Source organism: Mustela putorius, unplaced genomic scaffold (assembly GCF_011764305.1).
Source record: "Mustela putorius furo isolate JIRA1106 unplaced genomic scaffold, ASM1176430v1.1 tig00003993_pilon_pilon_pilon, whole genome shotgun sequence".
In the NCBI taxonomy this organism is placed as follows: Eukaryota; Metazoa; Chordata; class Mammalia; order Carnivora; family Mustelidae; genus Mustela; species Mustela putorius.
In genome coordinates, this window is record NW_025422132.1 from 176830 (window position 1) to 190576 (window position 13747).

At 43.2% G+C, this 13747-nt stretch overlaps 2 pseudogenes; both read left to right on the forward strand.

Annotated features, from left to right (window-relative positions):
- Positions 1–613: 613 nt before the first annotated feature.
- On the forward strand, positions 614–1500 carry LOC123389688 (annotated as a pseudogene).
- A 7490-nt stretch (positions 1501–8990) lies between these two features.
- LOC123389689 lies at positions 8991–11417 on the forward strand (annotated as a pseudogene).
- Positions 11418–13747: the final 2330 nt, after the last annotated feature.

A 13747-nucleotide genomic window follows, 5' to 3' on the forward strand; every position in this document is an offset into this window, starting at 1 on the left:
GTCAGCTTGAGCCTAGGGATTGGAAATCAGGCTTTTATGGAGATTATTAAAAGTACATAGAGTACACTAAAGGTTGGGCTCACTGATATGTGCTGCTAAAAATATGAATGCGAATGCCCTGGTATTAGATGCCATTGGCGTACATTTCATCCTCCTTAGAAGGTTATTCTTGGGAGCTGGACCTGGTGCAATGGTAATGAGAGGCAGGCTGTTAGGATATTTCTAATAGGTAGCAAATGACCAGGGATGGAGGTGAATTAGCATTAGTCAGATGAGAAGGTAGCTCTTTATACCGTTAATGCCAACGCAAAGTAAAAGAGAGCGCACTGTGAAGTAGGGAGAGGACGAGGGCAGGGTTAAAGCTTCAAGGATTTATCAGAGGCTTGGATGGGCTGTGAGGTCACCCAACATCCCTAGGCTGGGCTTTGTTAGGCATGAACTTCTCAGAGACATCGTTAGTGACTTTGGGTTAGGGAACCCCATATAGGCCTAGGTTATTAAGATAAAGCTCGGGACCTCAGCCAGGATCTTTAAGAACTCAGTGGATAAACATGAAATGGTTTATCCAGTCTCAGAATACTAGAAGCGTCCAATGCTGTGGTCTTGGGTCAAAATGGCGAGCAGGCCTGCTGTGGCGGCATCAAGCCGGTAGCTGGAGGGTGTCTGGAAATGTTACTGCTGCGCTGCGGGGGTCCATGAACTGAGGTTATGTGAGATGATACAGTGTGAAACGGGCCACACGAAGGCTTCCTGAGAACCTTTATAACACCAGGATGTTTTATGTTGAGAGAGCACCTGACCTGACCATGAGGGGACAAAATACGAGGAGGATAAATTTTACCTTGAACCGTATCTGGAAGAAGTCATTCAGGAAAGAAAAAAGAAGAATGGGCAAAGAAAGAATCACGGAATAGAAATCTGTGGTTGCAGCTGCCTTCCAATATGTCTAAGAAGTTGGGTAAACCTGAAATGTACAACTTAGAACTATTTGAGCTGCCAATGTGTTACTTTAAAAGATATTTTTTTTCCAATTTTATTTATTTATTTGAGAGAGAGAGAGCATGAGCAAGGAGGAGAGGCAGAGAGAGAAGCAGCCTCTCCACTGAGCAGGGAGCCCAACGTGGGGCTCGATCTCAGGACCCTGGGATCATGACCTGAGCCAAAGGCAGATGCTTAACTGACTGAGCCACCTGGGGACCTCTCTATTACTTTAAATAAATGTCTATTGTAATTATGTAAAAAAATACTAGAGGCATTCATTTGTCAATGAGGCAGGTTTAGGATCTCAAAGGACATGGAAGTACTATTTTCTGAAGTAGCCGCAAATTTGGGACACATGTCCTTGCAAGGTTATAGATTATAATAATCTCTCCAGGCTTAAGAGGGTTTTTAGAGAACTGCATGCTTCACAGCTGGGTGACGGGCCACCAGGAGAAAATGGGCTATCTGAGGCACTTGTCAATCAAGAGGGCCGATGGCATCCCCATGCCTGCCCTGTAGCCTCCTTAAGTGCCACCGATAGATGGAGAGTCCCTGACATGCTGAAGCAGTAGAGTGTGTTCCACAAGCAGAAATGGGGCGGCAGGCTGATGGCAGGAAGTCACTGACCTAGCATTTATCTCACTCGGAGCTCTCAGGGTAAGGACAGAGGTTCGGAACTCTTTGCCACGTCCTACATGTCTATGTATAAATGAAAATGCACTGTCCTGACACAGAGACCGGATTCCCGAGGTTCATGGTCCTCCCATGCCTTCACTGTTGGAACCCTTAGTTTGGAACCACTGGGCCCCACTCGCAAACACGGTACATCCTGACTGGGCCCAGATCTGCTGATTTGTTTCCCTTTTGAGAGCCTTCCCCATTCACCCCCTTAAACCAGTCACCCTCTGACTAAAATGTTTATTTCCTTCTTAAACTTTGATCCCTATTCCTGCTTTCACGGCGCTGTCTTCATGCGCGCTGAGTAAACATCTCCACCTGGTCTGGACCGCCACACGGCCCTCTCTACATCACGTGTCCCCATCCTCTGAGAGAGGCTCTCCCTCCAGGTGTACCACTAACAGGTAGGATCTGTCTGAGGATGCCAGTCACCTGCCACCAGAAAGAAGTAAAATGGGTCCTTTAATGGGATGACGCTAGAAACTGCTACAGACGAGGGCCTATGCCACTGCAACCCTCCTTTATTAACTGTCTTTGTAAAATATAAACATATATATGGTCTTTGCGTATTTTTTTCAGATCAGGTTTCACATATTTCATTTACTAGATTTGCATAACAAATTCTCAAGTCAGAAAGGATAAATATGAGATTTCTCTTGGGTACAGCAGTACGAGTAAGAAAAAGACAAGTCAGGTGAACTTGGCCCACATTACAGAGCAAGGAAATAATAGAGCATTCTATGGGCAACTCTTCTGGTCAGTATGTAATCTGCTACCTACACTCCCTTGAGCTGAGATCCTCTGGAGAACAGGATCAAATCCATGTGGTCACTCTGTATGGAAATCAATAAATAATTTTGATGGTAGGATGATACATTTGAGGGAAAGGATGAGAATAATAAATACGTTTTCCATCTCCAAGTATAGAAATCAGGGTCATTTTCCTAACTTGCCGATCGGCATGTCTTCACACTAATTGTTACTTCTACTTAGAATGCCCGCCACCTGCTCTATTTGCCCAGGAAATCCCTCTTCATTCCTTCGAACCTGATACACATGTGACTCTCTCTGTGACATCTGTACCTCTCGCTGCCCCCACCCCCAGAATGAACTACGTCGTACGTTAATGGTGTGACGCTCAGGATCTAATTCTTGATGTCCTCTGTTTATCTATCTGTTTCTCCACCAGAGTATAGACAAGACCAGGAGCAGTGTTTCATTGCTTTTTGCCTTCCAGTCTCTGTCATGGAGCTTGAGAAGTTGTAGATACTCAAAAAGTATTTTTTGAACAATGATGATATTGGTGACAATGATGACGGGGAAGGAGGATGATGTCACCTCTTTCAAGAGCAATAAGGAGCTCTTCCAGCTCTAGTGTATAAGTTAAGGTAATCCATGCAGGCTGCTATAAAATACAATTTCCCAATATGAATACTGGAACTCTGTACAAGGCTATTACTTACTTACAAACATCTGATGTAGGTTGGGCTCTTTCCACTGTGTGGCTTTCCAATCCCTGAGTCCTTTGCTTTCAACTATTCAGATGAAAGAAAAAGAATGCATACCAGGTTTTAATACAGGTGGCCTCAAAGTAACAGTCATGTGCCCAGATTCCACTGGGCAAAGCTCAGGGTCACATGGCCCATCTACCTTCAAGGCAGCCTGGGAGATGTCACCTTCCTCGTGTCCAAGAAAAACCCAAAATGGTGAACACTGAAAGATTTTTGCCATACTCTGCCCTCCTGGACGTCCAATATCCATTATACTCTTCCGGTTACGCACACAGCACTCTCACTTCACAAGTCAAGGTCCTATCCAGTCACGACCTTCAGATCAATGTCCAGAACACTTGGGTGATGGCCCGTCTTCACTATCAGTCTGATACAGTACTTCTAGGTATGGTAGCCCACATATTAAAAAGACAAATTATCTCCTCCTCAACTTCTCCACCATCACAGCCCATTTTTAAATGGTAGGCAAAGAACAACAAATAATCCATCTGAAAAGGGTAATAATGCACAACAATCAGCATTATGGTCCACAACCATGCTAAAACCCTTCTGAGTCAGCACCGTCCAGTCCACACCCCAGACATGGTGGATGTGTATGGAGTGCGCTCCAGAAAGACTCCCTCCTTTGTTCTTCTCCTTGGCCACATGTGAAGTGAGTTAGGGGAAACACCCTTCATTCGGAACAGTGTCATTCTAAAAGCTTGACTTCTGCTCAGTCTGGAATGGGTTCGGAACTCAAGAATTATTTTAAGCCTTGAACAAGGAAGGACTTTTTAGGTCTAGGCCCCTGGATTCTTTGGTAACACAATCTGGAAAACTTAGAAGGCATAGATCAGGTCCATGTGCCAGCAATCACACCCAGTTATTTGCTAACGTTGTTACCAAATCTAGGTTTTTTTCCTTTGCCTCTTCTCCTTCATGCCTTTTCTTTTCTCAATACAATTATCTAAAGGCATTAAGGCTCTCAAAAATAATAGATGGGGAGACCACTCACTTGATTTGTCTCAAGTAATTCCAATCAATTGAGAACTTTTACTAGATTTGTCACTTAAAGCCCTTCTTGGTACCATGTCTTACTGTGTGAGTCTAAAATAAATGTATTTCTTCCAATCGTACAGCCCAGATTTCTGGATTCTGGATTCTATTTCTGCTTGCAAACTTGTAATGATTTCCTGAGTCATCTCTTGTAATACAGATCTTTCTTGTCATACTATAAACACTGCTGAAATTCTGTTTTTCACCATTTCCCCTAAAGGTATAAACTGTGCACGTGGCTATCTTCTAATTAATAGGAGGCACTAGTTATACTAAATGATTTGTCACTGCACAACCTGAATTTCTATCTTCCATTTTCTGATTAAGCTGCTTTTCTGCCTGATGCTGAACTTCTAAACCAATGATACAAATTTAAAATAGTGTAACAGTCAAGGAATATGAATTTGGTTATGTCAACACCCCACTTCTGGTACCACTTTCTGTACTAGAGCCATAAATACCTGTTACTATAACAACAATCTATAACAACAATCTCAGTGGTCTCACATTTAAGTTCATTCCTCCCTCCTGCCACTGTCTGTGCAACCCTGGTAGCTCTCCTTGGAAGCTCTAAGTGGTGACTCAGGAACATACCCTCTTTCCACTCCGTGATGCTGGAATCTTAAACCACCAGCGGCAATTAAACACTGTGGAAGGGAAGCAAAGCTGTAATACTGTTTAAGATGTTTTTAAGGGGCAGGACTAGAAGTGGCTTATATTCTTCTGTCTTAACTTTTTGGGCCAGAACCCTGTCACATGACCCCAACCTAGCAAGGAGGAGTTAGAATGTTCCCATGTGCTCAGGAATAGGAAATAGGATTGATGTGCTTACAGCTCTCCTTTCTGAATTAAAATGTGTCATTATTTACAATGTTTCATGGACTCCTTATCGATGACTGACCAAACTGAGAAGAATTTTCTTTTCTCTTCACCAACAAGATGTCCATTATTAGACAATACAGACATCTTATTTTTACATTAAAAATGCAGGTTCAAAACACTTAAAATTGCTTATGAACAATTTAAGGCAAGTATAATTTTTCTTCCCACTTAACAAACAATATAAAGTTAGAACAGTGCAGAGGTGTCACGAGACCCGCTGTGAATCATCCAGCAGGCTGCTAGAACTTTGGCTTTGAAAAATGACCTTCTCCGGCCAAATCTGTGTAACACAAGCAATTACTGTGTAAACTGGCCATAACGATAATTAGTCATTACCATGCAGGTCCCCACAGTGGAGATGGCTTAGCGTTAAGTGAGCTGGTTATCCACACACGCTACAGGCTCACCAATCACCCACTTCCCCTCTACTGAAAAGCACACCTCAACCCAAAGGGACAGAGGACCTGATCTGCCAACAAGTGGTCATCAGGGCAGCAGCAGAGTGGAAAGAGCAAGGGTTTGAGTGAAAGAGACCTAGGGTCTTCCATTGGTTGTATGTCCTGAGCAAGTCATTTGAATGTCTCTGAAACTCAGTTCCCTCATTCCTCATCTGTGAAATGGAGGATAATATATCTAACCTGTATAACAGTGTGAATATCTGAGACACACACATACATACACACACACACACACACACACAGTATGGCTGATACTCAGATCACACGAATTGGTCAATGTTCATGCTGTACCAGGTACTGACAATTTTAATATCAGCCCTGAGTGTCCTAAAGAAGTCTACACTTACCTCTTTATTTATTTTTACCTACAACAGGCCTATAACTTTTCTAGGCATTATGGAAGATACAAAGAAAAATTTAAGACAGACCCTGACCTCAATCCATTTTTGAGGTCAACGACATGGGGGTAGCTACAGGTGTGATAGCAACTCCGAGAGGGAATTCACGTGAGCATTGGCTGAGCGAGTCATGCCAGGCTCCGTGAGGAAGGCGACTCCATGAGTGTGGAGGACGCCGGAGGAAAAGGAGATGTTTCTGCGTAAAGCTTGGTAAGAGAACACTGTGGAGACCTGTCAAGAGAAACTAAAGAGAAGGGAACTTTATCATCAGAAAGCACATTCATTCTGAGTAAAATGATACTTAATCTTTAAATGAAAAAGGGCAAAATCCCAGTCCCAAAGGGATCGTTGTGTTTCCAGAAGGCAGTGATATATAGACACAGTTGTAACAGAGTTTATAACAAAGTTATAACAGAGTTTTGAAAATTTAAAAATGTCTATCTTTTGTGTGATTTTGATAAGCTACGGTGTATTTGGTGTTTTTCAACGCAATAATCCTTGTCTATTTCCTTCCTCAAATGTTCTTCTTCCACTCCACACATGATGCCACAACAGACAAGCGGCAAGTACCTAGGACCGTGGGTCAGCACATAGCAGGTGCCCAGTGACTATTGGTTAAATGTCAATTTGTTTGATAAAGTTCTGAAACAAGTTTTGCTCAGCACAACTGCAGCTTTTTGTAGTCTTCAAATCAGATGAGGTGGGTAGAAGTTCTCCTCCTTAAAAAGAGATTAAGAAGACTGCCTGGGTGGCTCAGTTGGTTAAGCAGCTGCCTTCGGCTCAGGTCATGATCCCAGCGTCCTGGGATCGAATCCCACATCAGGCTCCTTGTTCGGCAGGGAGCCTGCTTCTCCCTCTGCCTCTGCCTGCCATTCTGTCTGCCTGTGCTCGCTCTCTCTCTCTCTCTCTCTGATAAATAAATAAATAAATAAATCTTTAAAAAAAAAAAAAGAAGAAGAAGACTGCAGATCAATTCTCACAATGAAATGGATATGAATCCTTATGGAAGGAAATTAGTAGATGCTTCGAATGATGATATCTAGTGATCAGAAAGGGAAACAGCCTAGAAGAAGCCCATCTTTGGAAGTTTTAACAGCCATTGCCTAAGCGCCCACTTATCCAGGCCCAGCGTATACTGGGGATAAGCTTACAGCTTTGATGGGTCCTTCAGCGAAGCACCTTCCTTCCCTTAATGCTTCCCGTAAGTTCCCCTAAGTAGCTGAATGGCTTAAAACAACCAGGGTGGGGAATCTCCAACTCATATCTAACAGGTAATCATTTTTTTAAGTTGAAGTAATATAACTTCCCTCTTCCTCTAAATCATGATTCCTTATGGTTTTCCTCCTCCAGATCTATGGTTCTTAGTTTTTAAGTGATAGACAAAATGCCAGGAAGAAAAAGGAAGTCATTGTCCAAAATTTAACCTTAAATTATTATTTCCTTTTGTGTGTGTAAGTCCCTAATAAAATGATCATTTTAAAAGCTAAGCTTTGAGAAAAAGGGACTTCTAAATTTCAGAACTTCCCTTCATGTTTGTAAGCAACGTCATACTTTGAGTAGCATTATAGAATTTTACAGGAGCAAAGAATTTAAAATATGACATAAGGGACATTCTTATCTGCTTGGGGAGAAAATTCAAAGTTGTTCTGGACCAGGGAGGAGGAAGAATTGGAAAATGCAAAACAAAAACAAAAAACAAAAAGCAAAAACAAAACAAACAAAAAAACAAACAAACAACCAAGGAAACTAGCCAGGTATGTATATCCCTGACTTTTCGTGCCATCTGCACTAGGAGCTCCCCAGAGGAATGGGGTTTGTTCTTTGCCCTCCTGTGAACACACCAGGAAAATTTCAATCCTGCTATCCTCTCCCCCTAATGCCTGCATGTGTATTGAAACCTCAGCAATATGGTAGGTTAACCTGGCTGAGGGAGTTCTTGAGGTGCCACGAAGTACACCTTCTGGCTTCCCAAGGCTTGTCCTCACTATACATGGAATTCAGAAGTTCCCAAAGGCTCTATGAAATGATACAGTGGTACTGAGAGGCCAGAAGACAAGCAGGGATCTGGAGTTGAAACGAGACGGCCACAGAGTGTAAGGATACCACCACTAGATGCAAATGACCAGGACCACGGGCAGGATTAAACACAAACCCCAAAAGACCAGATGGAAGAACTACTCCTTCGTGGCCACCAGCCCAGGGTATCCGGGGAACAGACCAGACTTATCCTGCAACAAAGACCAGCAAGGACTTAGAGGCCAACTCAGGCACCCCTCCCCACCCACCAGGACAGCTTCCTCCCAAGCACAAATGCTGTCCATAGCTGGTAGGTGGGAGAGAAGAAAAGCCCCGAAAGACTGACATTGACCCCAAAGAGGCTATTGTCAACGTGAGAAAGGGTTGCCTTTAGTTGTCAAGTTGAAGTCCCATCTTGTGCACCTCCACTTCTCTGTAAAAAAGGGATCAGAGCAAAATGAGAATTTACATCAGGAAGTTACATGCTCTATGCTTTTAACTCAACTGAGTGTAGTGCATGTGATTTTTAACCCTGACTCTATTAATGATGCAAAGTTGCTGGTCAAAATGCCCAGAAGCCCTACCCATGCTTTAAGTGATACAATGCAGGTGACTAGAAATACACATCATGTCATCTAAATTGTATAGTTTTGAAAGGCTTCTCATCTATTATTAAATTATAAAATTTGGGGAGTTTACATCATAAGTCCAATTGGAAGGAAAAAACTCAGTCATTACATTTCCACCTAAAAGTGTTATTTCTTTGCCGTCGGTGGAGAGAACAGAGGCCCTCCGGTGTGCCCTTTATTGCACTTTGCAAATATTTCATCCTTTACAGATTCAGAGTTTGTGGCAATTCTATAAAGAGCAAGTCCATCAGTGCCATTCTTCCGATGGCATTCGCTCATTTCATGTCACATTTTGGTTTCATAATTTCAAACCTTTTTCATAATTTTCATAATTGTTATCTTTGTTATGGCAATCTGTGATCAGTGATCTTTGACGTCACCATTGTCATTGTTTTGGTTGCCATGATCCCGGCCCATTTAAGACAGAAAATCGACCAGACAAACCATACGTGTGTTCCAACTGCACCACCAGCCAGCCCTTCTCCATCTCTCCTCCTCAGGCCTCCTTGTTTCCAGCGCCACCACAGCATTGACATTAGGCCCGTTAATAACCCTGTGGTGGCCTCTAAGTATCCGAGTGAAAGGAAGATTCACAGGTCTCTCGCTTTAAATCCAAGGGTAGAAATGACGAAGCTTAGAGAGGAAGGCGTGTTGAAAGCTGAGATGGGCCGAACGTGAGGCCTCTTGCCCTGAACGGTTAGCCAGCTTGTGAATGCAAAGGAGAAGTTCTTGAAGGAAATTAAAAGTGCTGCTCCAGTGAACACACAAATGATAAGAAAGCAAAACGGCCTTATTGCTGATATGGAGAAAGTGTTAGTGGTCTGGATAGGAGATCAAACCAGCCACAACATTCCTGGAAGCCAAAGCCCTGATCCAGAGCAAGACCCCAGCTCTCTTCAGTTCTATGCAGGCTGAGAGAGGGGAGGAAGCTGCAGGAGAAAAGTCTGAAGCCAGCAGAGGTTGGTTCATGAGGTTGAAGGCAAGCAGCCGTCTCCAGAGCATACAAGTGCCAGGTGAGGCAGCAGGTGCTGAGGGAGAAGATGCAGCAAGTCACCCAGAAGGTCTCGCTCAGAGGATTCCTGATGGGGGTTACGCTAAACAACAGATTTCCAACGTGGACAGAACAGCCTTCTCTTGGAAGAAGATGCTATCTAGAATGTTCATAGCTAGAAAGAAAAATCAATGCCTGGCTTCAAAGTTTCAAAGCATAGGCTGACTCTGGTTAGAAACTAAGGCAGCTGGTGACTTCCTCTTTAAGCCAATGCTTGCTCACTGTTCTGAAAATCCAAGGCCCTTACGAATGATGCTAAATCTACTCTGCTTGTGCTCTAGAAATGGAACAACAAAGCCTGGATGACAGCACATCTGTTTACAAATCGTTTACTGAATATTTTAAGCCCACTGTTGAGACCTAGTGCCGGGCAGAAAGATTCCTTTCAAAAGATTACTGCTCGCAATGGCCACAGTCGCCAAACTGTGGAAAGAGCCAAGATGCCCTTTAACAGACGAATGGATAAGGAAGATGTGGTCCATATACACAACGGAATATTACACCTCCATCTGAAAGGATGGATACCCAACTTTTTTATCAACATGGATGGAACTGGAGGAGATTATGTTGAGTGACATGAGTTAAGCAGAGAGAGTCAATTATCATATGGTTTCACTTATGGAGCATAAGGAATGACATGGAGGACATTGAGAGAAGGAGAGGAAAAGTTGGGGGAAATTGGAGGGGGAGACAAACCATGAGAGACTGTGGACTCTGAGAAACAAACTGAGAGTTTTGGAGGGGAGGGGAATGGAGGGTTGGGTGAGCCTGGTGGTGGGTACTAAGGAGGGCACATATTGTATGGAGCACTGGGTGTGGTGCACAAACAATGAATCTTGGAACACTGAAAAAAATACAATAAAATTAAAAAAAAAAAAAGATCACTGCTCATTGCCAGTGCACCTGGTCCCCCAAGAGCTCTGCTGGAGATGGACAATGAGATGAATGTTGTTGTCATGCCTGTTCACACAACATCCATTCTGCAGAGGTTAGAGGACATGCAGGGAGCTGAAGTTGGAACAAGATGACCACTGATCAAATAATTCGACTTCCAGGTATTATCATTTAAGAAATACATTTCATAAGGTTATAGCTGCCATAGATCCTGACTCCTCTGAAGAATCTGGGCAAAGCAAGTCAAAAACCTTCTGGAAGGGATTTGCCATTCTGGATGCCATTAAGAACATTCATGATCCATGGGAAGAGACCCAAATATCAACACGAATAGGAGTTTGGAAGAAGTTGATTCCCCACCCTTGTGGACGACTCCAAGGAGTTCAAGACCTCAGGGGAGGAAGTGACCGTGGACATGGTAGAAATAGCAAGAGAACCAGAATCAGAAGTAGAGCCTGAAGATAGGACTAAATGGCTACAATCTCATGATAAAACTCTACGGGAGGAAACATGCTTCTTAAGGATGAGCAATGGAAAGTGGTTTCTTGAGATGGAATCCACTCCTGGTGAAGATGCTGTGAATATTGTTGAAATGACAACTAAGGGTTGAGAATATTACAAACTTAGTTGATAAAGAAGCAGCAGGGTTGGAAAAGACTGATTCCACTCTTGAGAAAAGTACTCCTGTGGACAGAATGCTATCTCTGTAGCATCACATGCTACAGAGACATTATTCATGAGAAGAAGAGTCCTTTGCTCCAGCTAACTTCAAGGCTGTCTTATTTTACAAAATGGCAACAGCCACTCAGGCACCAGCAACCATCACCCTGATGAGTCAGCAGCCATCGACATAGAGGCGAGACCCTCTCCAGCAATTATTATGAGGCACTGAAAGCTCAGGTTTGTGTCTTTTAGACAATAAAATAATTTTAAATCAAGGTATTTATATTGGTTTTTTAGACATAATGCTATTGCACACTTAATAGACTATAGTATAGCACAAATACAACTTTTATAAGTACTAGGAAACCGAAAAATTTATTTGACTCACTTTATTGCAATACTTGCTTTATTGCAATGGCCCAGAACAGAGCCCACCGTATCCCCTAGATATACCTGTGATAAAAAACACAAAGTCATACATGTAGTTATGCTATGAATCTATATTTGTCATTTAGAAAAATTACACATCAGAAGTTTATGGGCAAGGGGCACCTGGGTGGCTCCATTACTTAAGCATCTGACTCTTGGTTTTGGCTCAGGTCATGATCTCCAGGTCACGAGATCGAGCCCTGCTTCATTTCTCTTCCTCTCTCTCTGCCCCTTACCCCACCTTCTCACTTACTCTCTCTCTCTCAAATAAATAAATAAATACATCTTTAAAAAAAATTCCTAGGAAAGACATTATCTGCTACATGTCGTCAGAGACTTTGCACACACTATCTTCGGTATTCCTCGAACTACCAGGTAAACCAGGCATTATTCTCATGTACTAGATGAGGAAACTGAAACTCTGATTAATAAATCAAGATTTACATTTCCAATGTCACTAAAGCTAGAAGGTACCAGAACTTGTATTGGAATGCACCAACACGATCTTGGTAGGACTCTTTCTGTTCCCCTGCATGGCCCAGGGTCTCGCACCCCTGCCCAACTTTTCATACAGAGACCTGCCTAATGGCTATACCCCTGATGAATGCCCCAGGAGATGCCTCCTGCTATCTGGAGATGGACACTGAAATGTCCCGTCCAAACTGCCAACTTCCAATTTTATTTGACCTTACTAAGATCCAGCAGCCCATACCATCTCCCCCCCTACATCAGGAGACTTGTTCTTTTTCCCTCAGTCTCCTTATTTCGACGGGAGATGGAAAGAATTCTTTTTTCTCTCTGGCTGCCACCTTTGCATTCACTCTGATCAGTGCATTCAATTCTTTGTAGAAAAGGCCAAGTTGCTTTTCTGGTTCCTCAGCTTCTCAGACTCCTGGTCTTCAGGACCATGGTCTTAACAAATCAGCAGCAGGGGTAGGGACCTCATTGGCTGGGCTGCTCAGGCTCATTCAGGTTCCTTCTGATCCTTGCCTGTCCTGAACATTCCACAAGAAGCATGCACGAGGCAGAAAGGAAGGTGCCATGATTGCTTGGAAAACCAGCCTCCAGAAGAATCTGAGATTAGCCTGCTGGTCTCCAGAAGACACTTAGACGACTGCTTCGGAATATGCAGGCATCCCAACCTCTGGAGTCTGAACCATGTGGTAGGACAATTATGGTGGGCTTTCTGAAGTTGTGGAAAGGACTAAAAATGGCCAATTCCTCAGGACATAAGGAAAAATAGGCATGGAGCCAGGGGAAACCGAGAAGTAAGCCAGAAAGAAATGAAAGCTTTTCTGCTTTTCTTTACTATTCCATTTTACTAGCAGAGTCCTTTGTAAACAAATACTTTCAGGGGCGCCTGGGTGGCTCAGTGGGTTAAAGCCTCTGCCTTCAGCTCAGGTCATGGTCTCAGAGTCCTGGGATTGAGCCCCATATCGGGCTCTCTCTGTGGCAGGGAGCCTGCTTCCTCCTCTCTCTCTCTCTCTCTCTCTCTCTCTCTCTCTCTGCCTGACTCCCTGCCTACTTGTGATCTCTGTCTGTCAAATAAATAAATAAAATCTTAAAAAAAAAAAAAAGAATACTTCCAAATTCCCAGACCAGTGAAAATGAAGATTCATAGAGCTGTTTGGAGAGACTGTACCCTTATATGCCTTTGTGAACCAATACAAATTAAATTGTGGCTGCCCCTTTTTAACGACTGAGTAATGATACTTACTTCATGAAAATGGCTAATTCATAATTAGAAAGCTTAGAACATCAAGTTAACCAGAGTATTTGACTTAAGGGAGAATTTTGCCCCCAAACGGACTCAGAACCAGCTAGCTGGTATCATGGAAAATCCATGTGCTTCTGAATTAGAAGGACGAGGTTGCCTCCCAAATGCTATAATTTAGTAACTGTGTGACCTTCAAGTCCTTCGAACTCTCTGTGCCTTATTTTTCTCATTTATAAGTGAAGGGAATGCTATCGTCCCTCCCCCCACCGGATGCTACACGAGATAGGCACGTGCACCCGCCCAGAGCAGCCTTGCACGGAGGAGACACTTAGCAAATACAACTGTAATTCTTAAGATGGTAAAAGACATCATTTTTAATAGTGCTACGACTTGTTCTTCCGTATC